Source organism: Triticum urartu, chromosome 2A (genome assembly GCF_056163025.1).
Source record: "Triticum urartu cultivar PI428250 chromosome 2A, HENAU_Tu73, whole genome shotgun sequence".
In the NCBI taxonomy this organism is placed as follows: Eukaryota; Viridiplantae; Streptophyta; class Magnoliopsida; order Poales; family Poaceae; genus Triticum; species Triticum urartu.
Window position 1 is genome coordinate 448,265,515 of NC_141874.1, and position 15,231 is coordinate 448,280,745.

At 45.0% G+C, this 15,231-nt stretch overlaps 1 pseudogene; it reads left to right on the top strand.

The window, feature by feature from the left end:
• The window catches only part of LOC125541703 (protein DETOXIFICATION 16-like), a 49,463-nt pseudogene that overhangs the window by 33,933 nt on the left and 299 nt on the right, over positions 1-15,231 (top strand).

Here is a 15,231-nt window from a genome sequence, read left to right on the forward strand (position 1 = left end):
TCTTGCTTGCTTGCATTATGGTTAATCCCATAAGTATAGTAATCTTATTGGCAGCCTTTGTCACTATCATTTTGGGTACATTGATTCAATATGTTGTGAATGCTCGCAATCCTCCATCAGATCCTAGAGTTCATCATTTCGGCTCATACATGGTCTTAAACATGAGCTGGATCTCGACCAATCATTTTTTTGTCGATTTTGCCCCTAAGTATATTGAACTTATCCATCCTTGATTGGAGCGTCTTCTTCTGATCCTTCGCTTTGAAAATCATAATTCCTTTGCAATTGAGCTCTAAGTTACTCAGTTGTTTCTATAATCCAATGTCTTTGCATTGATTCTTCCTCTGGTTGTGAGCCGATACTCACATCAGATCCTTTATGGATCATCAGCACCTTGTTGGATTTTATCCGACAACGTCCTTCATATTCAATCACTTTGGAAGTTCTTCCCCTGATACGTAATGCCTTTGGTAAATTGTATCCTCTGCTTTGTGAACCATGCTCTACTTTCAAGCTTGTGTTAATTACTTCTAAAATTTTGTGGTATATGTTCCTAAGATGCCTCGATGGGTTGAACCAATGCCTTAACTAATCTATGTGAGCCTGAAAGATTTCACGGGCCATACTCATCTGGTATTTCACCAGGTAAAACTTTCAACACTAATACCATTATCAAAATGAGAAGTGAATGTTAGGTTCTGCTTTGGAGAAGTGGGAGTCGACCTTGAACCTTGTGTTCATGCCCATGGACCCGATGTGGAATCTATCATGAAAGCTTCTTGTATTAATAATGGCCCGCTTGTTATAAGTTCATCTTGTATCTATGTTGGTCCTTTGCGACCGTGGTTCCGACCATGATTGATCATCTTTGATCCTTTTCTCGGACAAGTTGGGCCACTTGTCCTCTGCAGATCAATGCACCCGTCCAATCTCTATTATGATCTACCTTCGAGTATTATCCCGTGGTATCTCGATAATAGCACAGAACCATATTACTTCTTATGAGTTCTTCAAGTATTATTTCTCATCGATTCCAATTTTCCCCGGGTTATGAGTTGTTAGACACTCAAGGACACTAATAAGTGAATCAATTTTGCACTTCGATTCAATAGCTCTAAGTAATCTCCGTTGCTTATGAATTTATTAACCCTTCAAGTCATTCCTAGCCTGATCAGCTATATCATTAATGTGCTAAATTTTAACTGTGCTACCTGGTCCTTATTCCCAGAGCACAACTTTCGGTGATGAGCTAAGCTTACGTCGATCTTCCTTGTCTTTTCGTTCCATCTTGAATGACAAGCTTGAATTCGAGTTTGTGTCCTACTCATGGTCCCAAGATCATTTCGCTTCATCATTCCTTTGACTTGATGTCATCGCCGATCGATTACATCTCCAGGAAACCTCTCGACATAATTTGTCATGATCATCATCAACATTCTGAGCTCTACCAGGATATCAATTGAATTCATGATGAGAAATACCATCCTTTCCCTCGATGAATGGTATTATCATCGACCACTTTATTGCCTTCTGTTCAACACAAACTTGTCCGTGTTTTGTGTTATACCTTGACTTCCTTGCTATCCAACATTTGTTCTTCTTTAGCTTGGAGTGTTACCATCTTGTATCTCAAGAATGTTGTTAGAATTACACCACCTCTTAAGGATTCTTGTTATAGTATTACTTCTCGCCATCTTTGTTCATTCTTGGTCCCCGTGTTGATTCTAATCGGAATACCGGCAATTGAACCTTGAGGTGTGAATTCAAAACTTCTAGCAACCCTATTGCTTGTAGTGAATGATCGATAGTTTCATTCTAATTCTTTTGTTCATTAAGTCACCATTCTAACATTGTTCGTGCGACCCAGCCCATATTTTGGGTGCACCTTTCAACCAATGTTTAAACGGGTATGTTTCCTTGAGCATACCTCATTGTATCATTTTATCTGACAGTTGTCATCCCCTTGTTCACCTAATTGTGGAGATCCATCTTTTGGAAATCTCAATGAATTGTTGCTGAGTTCATCAGCCACCCCTTCTTCCTCTCCTTGGTTAAATGGTGAACTCATGATTTGGAACTTGCCTTCGTAGTTCATTTCCCGAGAATCTTGCAACGCCATCCCGTCAATGTGTTGCACCTCTTCTTCTCATCCCGAGTCTGAGGTATCCTCACACCAACCAGATCTGAAAATCGGTCAGATATGATGGTTGGAACATTTTCCAAGAGTCATAGCATTGGTCTTTCTATAACCCAATAAGGTGATGTCATGTCTAGCACACTTGGTTGGAGGACCTATTGCAAGACTTATTCTATGAGTTGTTCCTGATGGATCCTTTGTGTATCCAAAGTTTGACCTTTGCTTGAAGAACATGTCAGTGCTATCTCGAAGCATGTCTGTGGTACTCTGATCATCAATAATAACATCTGAAACACAATGATAAATTTTCTTTATCAAACTTATCCAAACACCGCTGTATGGGTAATGTCATGAAATTTATCTCCCCTTACCTAAAGAGATTTCTACTTTAAATACTGTCATGGATATCATGCCCTACTTGTCCGTGGGAAGGATATACCCCGGGAATATGTGTTTTAACACATTTTCCTTTCCATTGTTCTGTCAATGTGGTAATCATATTTTCCTTTCCATTGTTTGGTTTAACCTTCTTGTGATCTATATGATCTAAGTAGTAACATTCTCCTGCTTGTGTAAACACCTCGTTGTACAATTCTGACAGCAAGACCATGTTACTATTGTTGATGACATTCCGGTAGCCACCGATGGACGAGAACTTTGCCTATTGGTCCGCCTCGTTTCAACGAGCAGGAAAATGGTTCTCTTTGTTCCTCGCCCTTGGTACCAATGTTGTTGCCGACATAACTGACAGGCTATCCTTTGACATGCCTGGCCACCCTGACCGTGCGAGATGTCAGCACCCTTCCTACTTTTAACCCACATGGTGGGCCCATAACCCACAGTTCCACAGGATCGAAACCTGACTCTCATGTACAACCCTATTTCTAATGGTTATTCTCCATGCTTGGCTTCGTATTAATTCATGGGCCACCTTCCTAGTGCTCTATTCTGGTATCAGACGCAATACTTACTCTCGCTACTCTGAACCCCTTTCTCACTCTGGTTCAGACTTCGAGGAACTCTCTATCCGCTTGGAACCTCTTATTGTACCTTCGTACCTTACTCTTGATGTATTTCATATGTTCAACTCGAGAGATAATCTTATACTCATTCATGGGTTAACCCCAGATTGTTTCCCTCAAAAGCATTATGTCGTAGCTGAGCTGCCCCTTATCCTTTCGTAAGTACGATGGAGTTCCCGAAGAAATGATGACAAGCTTATCATGATGCATTGGAATAAAGAATTGAAGACATCAACGAAAGGGATTAACTTCTTCGAGAAGATCTGTTAGAATATCGTAACCAGAACTTTCCCCCTTACTCCCCTCTTAAATCTCGGGACGAGATTTCTTGTAGTGGAGGAGAATTGTGACGTCTGCATAATTAAGCTACAGTAATTCTCTGTTAATGATGCCACATCACTTCGATTACTATCGCTAATCTCGTGTTAGTTCGAAACCGATTCAAATTCAAATTTAAAGTATAGGCAAACAACAAAAGTTTTTAAACAATAAAACTAAAATGTTCTAGAAGTACCAGATGATGCATAAATAATTATGGTGGAGAAACCAAACTTTGATATAAAGTTTAAAGGCTCTAAATTAATTAAAAAATGGCTAAAACAAATATTTAAATGCCTTCTAAATTTATAGATGTGCAAAATATTTCATTTAGGTACCAAACTTTTTGTGACCGTGTCTCATTTTGCCACTCTAAATATGGAGCCAGTTTAATATTTTGTAAAACTATTTTACTAAAAAAATAAAAGAAAATAGTACAGGAAAAATAAATAAAAAGAAGAGGTATAAACAAAAACAAAACAACAAAAAAAGGAAGAAAGACCCCCCCCACGCTGGGCCTCAGCCCAGCTAGCCATCCAACCGGGCCGGCCCACCTAACCCCTCCATAACCCCCCTACCGACGGAAACCCTAGCCTGGTCCACCCCCACTGCTCCCACACGATCCCCACTCCTCCCCCACGTCTCTCTCCCCCTCGTCTCGATCTAGATCGGGGCCGCGCCCGATCCCGACGCAGGCGCCCATCCCCGACTGCACCCTCGCCGCCCGGATCACGCGCCGCCGCCTGGACCTCGCCGGCCTCCCCGCCGGACCGCACGCCTTCCTCGTCCTCCTCCCCGACGCGCATCACCAAGCCTCGCCGCCCCGTTCCCCTGCACTGCAAGTGAGGCCCAGCCTCTCCTCCGCTCTTCCCCTGCTCTGTGCCTGCCCCCGGCCTCCTCTCCCCTGCTTCTGCTCCCGCATCGCCGAACGCGCCGCACTGCGCACGCGCCCCGCCCACGCCTCGGGGCCGCGCTCTGGCCGTGCCCACGCCGCAGCTCGACGTGATCCGCCTCCCCCCCCCCCCCGCTGTGGCCTCGCCTCCTATCGCTCTCGCCCGCGTCCGTGCCTCTGGCCCGTGCTTACCCTACCCTCACACGCTCGTCAGCTCGCACCTGCCGCGGCCCGCACCGTTGCAGCCTCCCCTGCTGCCTCCGCCGCCCGTCGGCGCCCGCGGACAGCCGCACCCAGCCAACCCCGCGGTGCCCCGCCCGCGCGTGCTCGTCCTCTTGCAGCCTGCCGCTGCATGTGCCCCGCCTCTGCCTCTGGCCCCGCGGGCCATCGACGCGCCGGCGGCCAACTCCGGCGCCCACCCTGGGCTCTCCCCTTCCCGCTCACCGCTAGCGCTGTCGCGCCGCGCCCACCGCGCCTTGGTGGCCTCGCCTCGCCTCGCCTCCCCGGTCGGGTTCGGCCCCGCATGGGTGCGCCCGTAACCGCGCCACTAGCGCCCGCACACCCGCAATGGCCCTGGGCCACTGACCGGATGGGCCCACCCCCAAAACGATTTTTTAGAAGGATTAAAAAGATTAATTAAATAATTAACGAATTAACGAATTAATTAAATTAACTTAATTAACTAGTGTTAGAATAATCTAATTGGCTAACTAATCTAACTAATCTGTTAGTTAGATAGGCAGTCAATGACGAACGGGTCCAACCTGCCAAGTTTGACCAGTCAACCTTTGGTCCTGCTGACATCATGCTGATGTCACGCTGACATCATGCTGACGTCACGCTGACATCATAATTGCAATTTCTAAATTAATTTAATTATGCTAATTTCTAGAAAATGATTTAAAATCTTTAAAAATTAATATAAAATAATCCGTAGCTCGGATGAAAATACTTTCTACATGAAAGTTGCTCAGAACGACGAGACGAACCCAGATACGCAGCCCGTTCGTCCGCCACGCATCCCTAGCATAGAGAACATGCAAATTTCCCCTCCGGTTCACCGGTCCGAAAACGCGAAACACCGGGGATACTTCCCCGGATGTTTCCCCCCTTCGCCGGTATCACCTATCCCTGCATTAGAATCACCTCTAGCATCGCGTTGTCATGTTATGTTTTGATTGCTCTGTTATTTATTGTGTTCCCCCTCCGTTTCTTTTCCGGTAGACCCCGACGCCGCTGCTAGCCAGTACGACTACGGAGTTGACGACCCCTCTCTCTTGCCAGAGCAACCAGGCAAGCCCCCCCTTTGATCACCAGATATTGCCTACTCTTCTCTATACTGCTTGCATTAGAGTAGTGTAGCATGTTATCGCTTTCGTTAATCCTATCCTGATGCATAGCCTGTCAGTGTTGCTACAACTATTGATACCTTACCTGCAATCCTAAATGCTTAGTATAGGATGCTAGATTATCATCAGTGGCCCTACACTCTTGTCCGTCTGCCATGCTATACTACTGGGCCGTGATCACCTCGGGAGGTGATCACGGGCATATACTATATACTTTACACTGTTACATTACCGGTGATACTGTTTGGAGATGGGGGCTGAAGGGGCAGGTGGCTCCATCCAGGTAGTGGTGGGCCTGAGTTCCCGACGGCCCCCTACTGTTACTTTGAGGCGGAGCGGCAGGGCAGGTTGAGACCACCTAGGAGAGAGGTGGGCTTAGCCCTGGTCGGCGTTCGTGGATACTTAACACGCTTAACGAGATCTTGGTATTTGATCTGAGTCTGGCTACTGGCCTATACGCACTAACCATCTACGCCGGGACAGTTATGGGCACTCGATGTCGTGGTATCAGCCGAAGCCTTCATGACGTCAGTGACCGAGCGGCGCGCGCCAGGTTGGACCGTGTAACGCAACTTCCTTTGTAATGGAGGTTGCTAGGTCTGCTCACCGGCCGCGTACGCAACGTGCAGGTGTGCAATGGGCCCAGACCCCTGCGCCATAGGATTTAGACCGGCATGCTGACCTCTCTATTGTGCCTAGGTAGGGCTGCGACGTGTTGATCTTCCGAGGCCGGGCATGACCCAGGAAAGTGTGTCTGGCCAAATGGGATCGAGCGTGTTGGGTTATGTGGTGCACCCCTGCAGGGAAGTTAATCTATTCGAATAGCCGTGATCTTCGGTAACAAGACGACTTGGAGTTGTACCTTGACCTTATGACAACTAGAACCGAATACTTAATAAAACACACCCTTCCAAGTGCCAGATACAACCGGTGATCGCTCTCTCACAGGGCAACGAGGGGAGGATCATCGGTTAGGATTATGCTATGCGATGTTACTTGGTGAACTTACCATCTACTCTATTCTTCTGCTGCAAGATGGAGGTTGCCAGAAGCGTAGTCTTCGAAAGGACTAGCTATCCCTCTCTTATTCTGGCATTCTGCAGTTCAGTCCACACATGATACCCTTTTTCCATTTGATACCAATGCATACATATGTAGTGTAGCTCCTTGCTTGCGAGTACTTTGGATGAGTACTCACGGTTGCTTTGCTCCCCCTTTTCCCCCTTTCTGTACCCGGTTGTTGCAACCAGATGATGGAGTCCAGGAGCCAGAGGATCCCGAGGATGATTCTACATGGAGTTTGACTTCGAGGAGTAGTTAGGAGGTCCCAGGCAGGAGGCCTCGCCTTTTCAATCATTCCTACTTTTGTGCTAGCCTTCTTAAGGCAAAGTTGTTTAACTTATGTCTGAACTCAGATATTGTTGCTTTCGCTGACTCGTCTAAGATCGAGCTCTTGTATTCGAGCCTTCAAGGCCCCTGGCTTGTAATATGATGCTTGTATGACTTATTTTATTTGTAGAGTTGTGTTGTGATATCTTCCCGTGAGTCCCTAATCTTGATCGTACTCGTTTCCGTGTTTGATTAGTGTACGATTGAATCGGGGGCGTCACAAAACAGTACCTAAGTGGTGATTTATTTTCTTATACTAATGGAGCTTACGAGTTTTCTGTTAAGTTTTGTGTTGTGAAGTTTTCAAGTTTTGGGTAAGGATTCGATGGACTATGGAATAAGGAGTGGCAAGAGGCTAAGCTTGGGGATGCCCAAGGCACCCCAAGGTAATATTCAAGGACAACCAAAAGCCTAAGCTTGGGGATGCCCCGGAAGGCATCCCCTCTTTCGTCTTCGTTCATCGGTAACTTTACTTGGAGCTATATTTTTTTCGTCACATGATATGTGTTTTGCTTGAAGCGTCATTTTCTTTTCTTTTGTTTTGCTTGCTGTTTGAATAAAATATCAAGATCTGAAATTATTAAATTTTAGATAGTCTTCACATAGTTTCATAATTATTCGACTACTCATTGATCTTCACTTATATCTTTCGAGTAGTTTGTTGTTGCTCTAGTGCTTCACTTATATCTTTTAGAGCACGGTGGTGGTTTTATTTTGAAGAAATAGATGAACTCTCGTGATTCACTTATATTATTTTGAGAGTCCTAAGCAGCATGGTAATTTGCTTTGGTTATGAATTTAGTCCTAATATGATGGGCATCCAAGAGGGATATAATAAAAACTTTCATATAAAGTGCATTGAATACTATGAGAAGTTTGATACTTGATAATTGTTTTGAGATATGGAGATGGTGATATTAGAGTCATGCTAGTTGAGTAGTTGTGAATTTGAGAAATACTTGCGTTGAAGTTTGTGATTCCCGTAGCATGCACGTATGGTGAACCGTTATGTGAAGAAGTCGGAGCATGATTTATTTATTGATTGTCTTCCTTATGAGTGGCGGTCGGGGACAAGCGATGGTCTTTTCCTACCAATCTATCCCCCTAGGAGCATGTGCGTAGTACTTTGTTTCGATAACTAATAGATTTTTGCAATAAGTATGTGAGTTCTTTATGACTAATGTTGAGTCCATGGATTATACGCACTCTCACCCTTCCACCATTGCTAGCATCTCTAGTACCGCGCAACTTTCATCGGTACCATAAACCCATCATATACCTTCCTCAAAACAGCCACCATACCTACCTATTATGGTGTTTCCATAGCCATTCCGAGATATATTGCCAGGCAACTTTCCACCGTTTCGCTTATTATGACACGCTCCATCATTGTCATACTGCTTGCATGATCATGTAGTTGACATCGTATTTGTGGCAAAGCCACCATTCATAATTCTTTCATACATGTCACTCATGAGTCATTGCACATCCTGGTACACCGCCGGAGGCATTCATATAGAGTCATATCTTATCCTAAGTATCGAGTTGTAATTCTTGAGTTGTAAGAAAATAAAAGTGTGATGATCATCATTATTAGAGCATTGTCCCAGTGAGGAAAGGATGATGGAGACTATGATTTCCCCACAAGTCAGGATGAGACTCCGGACAAAAAAAGAGGCCAAAGAAGCCCAAATAAAAAAATAGGCCATAAAAAAAGAGAAGGCCCAAATAAAAAAGTATTAAAAAAAATAAAAAGAATGAGAGAAAAAGAGAGAAGGGGCAACGCTACTATCCTTTTATCACACTTGTGCTTCAAAGTAGCACCATGATCTTCATGATAGAGAGTCTCTTATGTTGTCACTTTCATATACTAGTGGGAATCTTTCATTATAGAACTTGGCTTGTATATTCCAATGATGGGCTTCCTCAAAATGCCCTAGGTTTTCGTGAGCAAGCAAGTTGGATGCATAGCCACTAGTTTCTTTTGTTGAGCTTTCATACATTTATAGATCTAGTGCATCCGTTGCATGGAAATCCCTACTCACTCACATTGATATCTATTGATGGGCATCTCCATAGCCCGTTGATACGCCTAGTTGATGTGAGACTATCTTCTCCTTTTTGTCTTCTCCACAACCACCATTCTATTCCACCTATAGTGCTAGATCCATGGATCACTCTCATGTATTGCGTGAAGATTGAAAAAGTTTGAGAACATCAAAAGTATGAAACAATTGCTTGGCTTGTCATCGGGGTTGTGCATGATTTAAATATTTTGTATGGTGAAGATAGAGCATAGCCAGACTATATGATTTTGTAGGGATAGCTTTCTTTGGCCATGTTATTTTGAGAAGACATAATTGCTTTGTTAGTATGCTTGAAGTATTATTATTTTTATGTCAATATTAAACTTTTGTCTTGAATCTTATGGATCTGAATATTCTTGCCACAATAAAGAAGATTACTTAGAGAAATATGTTAGGTAGCATTCCACATCAAAAATTCTATTTTTATCATTTACCTACTCGAGGACGAGCAGGAATTAAGCTTGGGGATGCTGATACGTCTCCAACATATCAATAATTTTTTATTGTTCCATGCTATTATATTATCTGTTTTGGATGTTTATGGGCTTTATTATGCACTTTTATATTATTTTTGGGACTAACATATTAACCCAGAGCCCAGTGTCAGTTTTTGTTTTTTCCTTGTTTTAGAGTATCGTAGAAAAGGAAAATCAAACGGAGTCCAATTGACCTGAAACTTCACGGAACTTATTTTTGGACCAGAAGAAGCCCACGGAGTATTGGAGTTGGACCAGAAGAGTCCCGGGCTGCCCATGAGGGTGGGGCGCGCCCCCTGCCTCATGGATAGCCCGGAGGTCCACCTACGTACTTCTTCCTCCCATATATACACATTTACCCTAAAAACTTCGAAAAACACAATAGATCGGGAGTTCCGCCGCCAAAAGCCTCCGTAGCCACCGAAAACCAATCTAGACCCGTTCCGGCACCCTGCCGAAGGGGGGAATCCCTCTCCGGTGGCCATCTTCATCATCCCGGCGCTCTCCATGACGAGAAGGGAGTAGTTCTCCCTCGAGGCTGAGGGTATGTACCAGTAGCTATGTGTTTGATCTCTCTCTCTCTCTCTCGTGTTCTTGAGGTGGTACGATCTTGATGTATCGCGAGCTTTGCTATTATAGTTGGATCTTATGATGTTTCTCCCCCTCTACTCTCTTGTAATGGATTGAGTTTTCCCTTTGAAGTTATCTTATCGGATTGAGTCTTTAAGGATTTGAGAACACTTGATGTATGTCTTGCGTGGGATACCCGTGGTGACAATGGGGTATTCTATTGATCCACTTGATGTATGTTTTGGTGATCAACTTGCAGGTTCCGCCCATGAACCTATGCATAGGGGTTGGCACACGTTTTCATCTTGACTCTCCGGTAGAAACTTTGGGGCACTCTTTGAAGTTCTTTGTGTTGGTTGAATAGATGAATATGAGATTGTGTGATGCATACCGTATAATCATACCCGCGGATACTTGAGGTGACATTGGAGTATCTAGGTGACATTAGGATTTTGGTTGATTTGTGTCTTAAGGTGTTATTCTAGTACGAACTCTAGGATAGATTGAACGAAAAGAATATCTTCATGTTATTTTACTACGGACTCTTGAATAGATTGATCAGAAAGAATAACTTTGAGGTGGTTTCGTACCCTACCATAATTTTTTCGTTTGTTCTCGGCCATTACTGACTTTGAAGTGACTCTTTGTTGCATGTTGAAGGATAGTTATGTGATCCAATTATGTTATTATTGTTGAGAGGACTTGCACTAGTGAAAGTATGAACCCTAGGCCTTGTTTCAACGCATTGCAATACCGTTTAGGCTCACTTTTACCACTTGCTACCTTGCTGTTTTTATATTTTCAGATTACAAAAACCTATATCTACCATCCATATTGCACTTGTATCACCATCTCTTCGCCGAACTAGTGCACCTATACAATTTACCATTGTATTGGGTGTGTTGGGGACACAAGAGACTCTTTATTATTTGGTTGCAGGTTGCTTGAGAGAGACCATCTTCATCCTACGCCTCCTATGGATTGATAAACCTTAGGTCATCCACTTGAGCAAATTTGCTACTGTCCTACAAATCTCTGCACTTGGAGGCCCAACAACGTCTACAAGATGAAGGTTGTGTAGTAGACATCGGGGCCCACAAGCGTGGCAGGGCGCGCCCCCAGGTTTGTGGCCACCTGGTGGGCCCCCTCTGGTAGTTTCTCTGCCCAATAATTTTTATATATTCCAAAATAATTCTCCGTAAATTTTCAGGACTTTTGGAATTGTGCAGAATAGGTCTCTCAGATTTGCTCCTTTCCGGTTTAGAATTCCAGCTGCCGGCATTCTCCCTCTTCATGTAAATCTTGTAAATTAAGAGAGAAAAGGCATAAGTATTGTACCATAATATGTAATAACTGCCCATAATGCAATAAATATCAATATAAAAACATGATGCAAAATGGACGTATCAGGTCCCTTGTCGTGCACCCATCAGGTCCGACAAGTGCCGACGTGGGAAGTGAGGGCGACAAGACTCCTCCTACCGGCACGTCCGTCCTCTCCTTCGGCGCCGCAACCAAGCGCACGTTAGCATGTGTCGGTGAAGGCGGAGCCTGCCTAGGCTCCGAACGGCGAAGAGAGAGAGGGGGCAAGGGGGTCAAGGGCCTCCTGCCCGCAACTCCCCCTCCCCTCGACACCGGAGAGGCACCGGGCAGACCCAACTGGCCTCTCGGAGACCTCTGGTCTCGGGCCCTCTGCCTGCTCGGCAACCGTCTCCAAGACCTCCTGTCCCGGGGCGTCGCCCGTCGCCGTCGTAGCGGGCACCATCAACATGGCGCCGGTCCCAAATATCTCTTGTCTCGGGGCGTCGTCCGTCACAGGCAGACAAGCCTTAGTCGGTACCGGCGGCAACACTCGCTCCGACGGATCATTCGGCTCTACCCTGTTATTCCATAGGGCATTATTGAATAATATAATAATATGGTTGTGTGCATCGCTTGATGCGGATCGGGTTCAACCTTCTTTTTAAAAGAACTATATGTGGTGTGAGAGTGTGACATGCATCACTCATTTTCTCTGTAGCCGCCATGCTCGCGGCCCCATCGCCCTTGTGTGAGGAGGACTTGTTCTGCCGCTTCCTCGCCGTGGCCACCCGGGTCGCCGACGTCTAGCCCCCGCGGTGCTCTCCCTCTCCGCGGAATCTTCAACACGCCCTCTACCTGCCTGCGGTGCTGTTCTTATCCCCTTTCTCGCCTTTTATCGGTATTGCTCCATTGGAGAGGTTCACCACTTCTCTGGAATTTGACTCCGTGCTTTGGTTGTAGCATCTAAGAGCGACAGAGTTTGCTCTTGCCTCATTTTGAAGTACATCTTAGGAGGTTCTGTTTTGCGCGTAGAGGAGGGATGTCTTGAATTTTCTTGGATGGATTCAAGAAGCCATTCTGAATTTTTACTTTTGCGGTTCCTAATCACAGGAGTCGTCAGTTGATTCGCTAGTGGCCCTGGATCTTGGAAAATGCCCTTCCGTTTATATGTACTCCCTCCGTTTCAAATTACTCTGTAGGTGGTAGCACGTGAGTGGTCAGACACAACAGAACAAAAAAGGAATAAATTTTAAGATATGCGCGCTTAGAAACGATTGGCCTTAAACTGTTTACATTATTGATGATATGTTCAAAAGGTGTGACAGTGACAACGAGTGGGCAAAGGGAATCCATGTTTGATTTCATTATTACTACCTTGGTACTATATTCCTCTGATTAGTATTGCAGATCTAAGTGCACTCAAGAAGGGATAGAAATGGCAATCTTGTTGTGGTCAAGCATGTATTCTTTATTATCCCATCCACTGCAGATTGCCGGATAGTTATTCTCTCAGTTGTGTTGAACCTTGTTGCCAAGCTGCCTCCTTAGTCTCCCATGGAGTTTTTGTCCACTTGACTTCTGTACTCTGAATCATCTCAATCATGCTCAAATTTTCTTGTTGACACATGCTGAACTTGGCTGCCAAGCTAATGCCCTCTGTTTCCTCTCGATTTCCTGTCGGAATTTGGCTATATAATATTGGTGAAATCCATCGGTATCTTCTTCCACGTTCGTGTTAAATATCCCTTCATTTCACTTGTGAACACCTACCTTGTTCAGAATTAGAGTGTGAAGTTCCAAGCATGCTGCCAAACATGGAGGAGCCCCTTGTTGGAGGCAAGAGTGAGAAGACAGGAGGGCCAGGAGAGAGCCTCCTAGTGATTGAGGTCAAGAAGCAGCTGTACCTTGCCGGGCCTCTCGTCGTTGGAAGCCTCCTGCAGAACGTCGTCCAGATGATATCAGTCATGTTTGTCGGTCACCTCGGTGAGCTCGATCTCTCGAGTGCCTCCATCACCACCTCCTTCGCCGGTGTCACCGGCTTCAGCTTGTTGGTATATATATATTATGTCGAGTTTGTCTCTTACATATGTTGGACCTCCTGAACAACTAACATCAGCTTTCTTTGTTCATGATCATTTGAGGCCGGCATGTCCAGCAGCTTGGACACACTGTGTGGGCAAGCCTTCGGAGCAAAGCAGTACCATCTTCTTGGCATCTACAAGCAGAGGGCAATCCTTGTGCTCACTCCTCTGAGCGTCGTGGTTGCTGTGATATGGGCATACACTGGCCAGATCCTCCTCTTCTTCGTCCAGGACCCTGAGATTGCCATGGGAGCAGGGAGCTACATCCGTTGGATGATCCCGGCGCTGTTCGTCTACGGCCCGCTGCAGTGCCATGTCCGGTTCCTACAAACGCAGAACATCGTCCTCCCGGTGATGCTGAGCTCAGGTGTCACAGCACTGAACCATATCTTGGTGTGCTGGTTGCTGGTTTACAAGCTTGGCCTGGGCAACAAGGGTGCTGCCTTGGCCAATACAATCTCTTACCTGACCAATCTGCTCATCCTGGCTCTCTACATCAGGCTCTCTCCATCCTGTAAGAGGACTTGGACAGGGTTGTCAATGGAGGCGTTTCGCGACATCCTTAGCTTTTTGAGGCTTGCCGTTCCATCTGCTCTCATGGTTTGGTGAGTTTGAGTTTATCCTTCTCTAATTGCAGGTATAATTTTCCGTCGTCCATCTCCAATTGAATTTCATCCTACATTTATTTTACATAGTTTGGAGTGGTGGTCATTTGAGCTGCTTGTACTTTTTTCTGGATTTTTTCCAAATCCTAAGCTCGAGGCGTCGGTGTTGTCTATCAGGTGAGGTGTCATATGCATGGCTTATTTCACATCTAGATCGCCTTCGCCTTCTCTGATAGTAACAGCTCAACTTGCTGCAGTTTAAATACTCTTTCATTAGTATTCAGAATCCCATCTTGGCTTGGTGCAGCTATAAGGTCAGACTGAACAACTTGAATTCATAAACCTGATTTTTGATCATATAGAGTACTTCAATGATACTCCTTCCGTAAAGAAATATAAGACATTTGAGATCACTGAAGTAGTGACCGAAAACGGCTTACATTTGTTTACAGAGGGAGTATTATCTATCTTACCATACGGAAAACCTGATATTCATTATTATCTCGCCTCTGTAGCACCCGTGTATCAAACGAGCTTGGTGCTGGGCGACTTGATGCTGCCCGTCTAGCGACCCATGTGATCATGGTTCTGGGTCTTGTATCGAGCGTATCGGTCGGTCTTGCTATCATTCTGGTGCGCAATTTATGGGGGTACGCATACAGCAACGAAAAGGAAGTGGTGGAATACATTGCCAGAATGATGCCAATTCTTGCCGTGACATTCTTGTTTGATGACCTGCAGTGTGTCCTTTCAGGTAAGTGCAGTGTAGGTGCTTTAGAGAAAATAAATTTGGAAATTATAAGGAGCCTGCATATAGATATAGGATGAACAATATCTGTGATCGGCGTTTTTCAGGTATCGTTAAGGGCTGTGGCTTCCAGAAGATTGGCGCGTATGTCAATCTCAGCGCGTACTACCTTGTCGGCATCCCCGCAGCTTTATATTTTGCCTTTGTGTACCACCTTGGTGGAATGGTACTTATTTTACTTATGTTATTATACAA